The 3,516-nt window shown below is 36.3% G+C and overlaps 1 non-coding gene across 1 annotated transcript; it reads right to left on the bottom strand.

Moving 5' to 3' along the window:
- Positions 1-2,087: 2,087 nt before the first annotated feature.
- LOC148950091 (U1 spliceosomal RNA) lies at positions 2,088-2,243 on the bottom strand. Its single transcript, XR_016142059.1, has one exon. It is a non-coding gene; the product is annotated as a U1 spliceosomal RNA (small nuclear RNA).
- Between the last annotated feature and the right edge of the window lie 1,273 nt (positions 2,244-3,516).

The following is a 3,516-nucleotide window of genomic DNA, read 5'->3' as shown; positions in this document are numbered from 1 at the left end:
GACCGGGGGAGGGCCTTTGGGGGCCCGGGGAGAGCCTTTGGGGGGCTGGGGGCCCTTGGGGAGCGGGGGGGGACGCTTGAGGACCGGGGGCTTCCTTCGGGGTTGAGGTAGGGAGATTGGAACCCTTTGTGGTTGGGGTAGGGGGATCGGAACCCTTTGGGGTTGGGGTAGGGGGTTGGAGCCCTTTGGGGTTGGGGTAGAGGACCTCACAACACTGTTCAAATGGAACTTGTGTATTATAACGACCACAGAGTTTCACCATTAAATTCTCTTCTAAAATCTTTTCAAAAATCATATTTTATAATGTCTCTAACTGTTTCGTCGAAATAATTCCATAAAATAGCTAAAACGGTTTCGCCAAAATTATCCCTAAACGGAATTTCAGCATGTTCCCTTTGTTTGGCATCTCTGCGCTGGCGCATTTCAATTATTTGGAAACCTGATTCCCGCGCTAAAACAATTCATCGCTAAGATCTAAACTTTGCCTCGGAAACGATTCTTCTGGAAGAACTCCAGACATTAATAAACTTCGCGCCGGAGACAATTCAATCAATCATTACATCATCTGTCATGTGTGATCTAAACTTTGCCTCGGAAACATTTCTGTTCGAAATCCAAAGACATTAATTAACTTTACGTCATCTGTCAGACATTAGTTAACTGTTTCCCGGAAACAATTTGATTAATGACTGACAGCACAGGTGTTCCCCGGAAACTCATAACATTTGGCTCGAACAAGAACAGGAAGGAAGTATCATTAACTTTGCCCGGAAACGGTTTGGTTAATGACTCAATAATCCATGAAAGTGACAAAATTCCTGTTTTTCAAATTCTCACTGACAAAAACCATAAAACATCCAAGAAAACACACATAAATTTGTCAAAGTTCCTGTTTTTCAAATTCTCACTGACAAAATCCATAAAACATCCATGAAAAACATCAAATAAATCGACCAACACACATAACCATCCATGAATTATGTAAAAAAAGTTATAGGTGGCAGCACGGGTGCGTGACACGAGATATTATAGCATCTCTACTAGTTTTTACTTTGAAAAATATTTGACAATATTTCTGCTTATTTTTAGTTTAGTGAGGCTCTTTACTTCTCTTTAAAAAAATTTATCCGCATGTTTTCCCCTGCTAAAAAAAATAAAAAAAACAAGTCTTGCAACTGAAAGTAAGGAGCAATATCAAACATTAAAACGAACAGAAAAGCGTATCGAAAAGTAAAAATTGAGAGAGCCAAACAAAACAGCAAGGAGTTTTATCACAATGATGAAGATTACCAAAACATATATAAGAAAAAGTTGTTACCAGAATAATGGGTAGCTGCTGGGGTGACAAAAGCTATAATGAAAAAATCAGATCCTCTACGAGGCTGTACCAAAGAGCGCATAAAGACGAAAAAAAAGTTTACATTCAGAAGTCCAAGAAGATGGCAAAAATGCAGGCTGATCTTTCTAAATTGAGAAATATTTTACGAATGTTTTACCAGGATTACAAAAAATATTCAAAATTACAGATTAAAATTCTCTTTAAAAGAGTGGATGTTGTTGAAAAGTCGACTAAAAATGCTCTGGTAGAACTTCATAGTAATATCCAAACGAAATGTTGTATGTTTAATGAAACACTTCCAAGATAGCGACGGAGGCTCGATGAGATTTCAATCCATCCTTCTCCGGTGCAAACACCCAGCGCACTTCCACTGCGCTAAGCTGCTCACGTTAGAGAATGTAACGGTTTATGATGTATCATGCGCTAAAGCTTTGCTAAATTCACAATTTTATAGTAAAGAACAAGCTCTAAATGATGGTTGTAGCTGTAGATGCAATCAAACAAACTGAAGCCCATACTAACTAGAAGTTTAAAACATGTTTTGAAAAATCATAATTGCAGTAGTTGCCACAACCTAGTGAAAGACGAACCAGAGCCAAAACAAACTACTCTTTTCAAAGCCCAATGATGAATTTGACATGTCTCGTTATTGTCTTGAACAACATCAAATTCTCTACTTTTTCCTTTCAAATTCAAAATGTGTGACAAATAAAAGGGGCCAAAATGAAAATACTTTTCAATGTGTGGAAAGGGGTCCACGAGAACGAAGCCCCCACTGTAAAAATTACGCTTTTAAGTTACCCCCATTTGGGGTAATCACAGGGGTCAACCATTCCAACGTGCAATGGAAAGGCCTCACCCTAGGAGCGCCTCCTTTATGATCTAGGTAACATTTTACTAATATCTTTCGACATAAATCTGGCTACTTTGAATGCCACTCAGAAGGTCCAATTAATAAAAAAGATGCACGTGTACATAAATTTTTTCACATCAATGAATAAAGTCTCTAAATTATTCTTGAAAATAGCAATTTACCATTTCGTTATATAGGCAAACATTTTAATCGTTTGAATACAAATTTACCTTTTTGAGAAAAGAAAATAAGGGATTTCTCAATCTCTTAACAATTTAACTAAATAGTCGAAACTTTAATATCTGAGAACCCAGTGGCCGTTCTACTGATTATGTTAATTATTTTCTCGTTAACAACCAAAAGGGGCTTTAGTCATTACTAATACTACTGCTAGCACCTCACCTCAGAACTAAGCTGTCTAAAGCCAAAAACAATCGCTTTGGTAATTCTACCGAGTCTTGGTTCAATTTAAATTTCAGTAGTTAATAATTACGGACTATATCCAAAAAAAATGCATGGGAACTTTAATCCAGCTTAGGCACTTTAATTATGGCAAGTAGTTATTGGCTTTATCATCAACTTTTGTAAACTATATAAAATTGAAAAAAAGAATTCAGCCCCTTTTCAATTAAAATACCACGAATTTTTTTTTGAATCCAAGACGGGGAATGCAGAAAACGTATTATAGAAAAAATCAACTTCCCAGATTAAAGCCACTGGTATTCATTTATAATATCCGGGTTGCAGCGGTAGCTAGCGGCCTAGTAAGAGATGATCATGTCCCATGCTAAGAAATACAATAGCCCATAATTCCTAAAAATAATGCCGGGTAGAAGCACAAAGTACACTATTAGAACTGCCTTGTTTTAAACTTTTATATAGGAAATTTACAGTCTCTTGGCTTGAACAACAAAGAAAATATGCTTGCTTGAAAAACAAAAACAGTGGCTTGACCTACGATATTCGAAATCGAAGGCATCTTTTTTTCGTTGTTTCGTCTCGGCTATCTGGGCACTGGCAAAATCACAGAGAGCTGTTTAATAGATCGTTTTAAAGAGAATTGCTATGCCTATTTTGTTTTGTAATTAAAAAGATTGCTTTTAAAACAGTATCACTTTTTACACAAAAAAAAACTGCATCTTCGTATACAAACTTGATGAAAGATGTCATAATCGTAGTTTATTATTATATATGACTTAATAAGTTAATAAAATATTTATACACTATTATCTTTCAAAAAGATATCGGGGTTACAGCGACTATTTGCAACATAGTAAGAAGCGTCCAAGTCCCATATTAAGAGATACAATAACCCATAACTCCT

This window comes from Artemia sp. Qi Xiang Cuo, chromosome 7 (genome assembly GCF_049724085.1).
Source record: "Artemia sp. Qi Xiang Cuo chromosome 7, ASM4972408v1, whole genome shotgun sequence".
NCBI classification, from domain to species: Eukaryota; Metazoa; Arthropoda; class Branchiopoda; order Anostraca; family Artemiidae; genus Artemia; species Artemia sp. Qi Xiang Cuo.
Note: the sequence above shows the minus strand (reverse complement) of the source record. Positions and strands in the feature narration are given on the sequence as shown.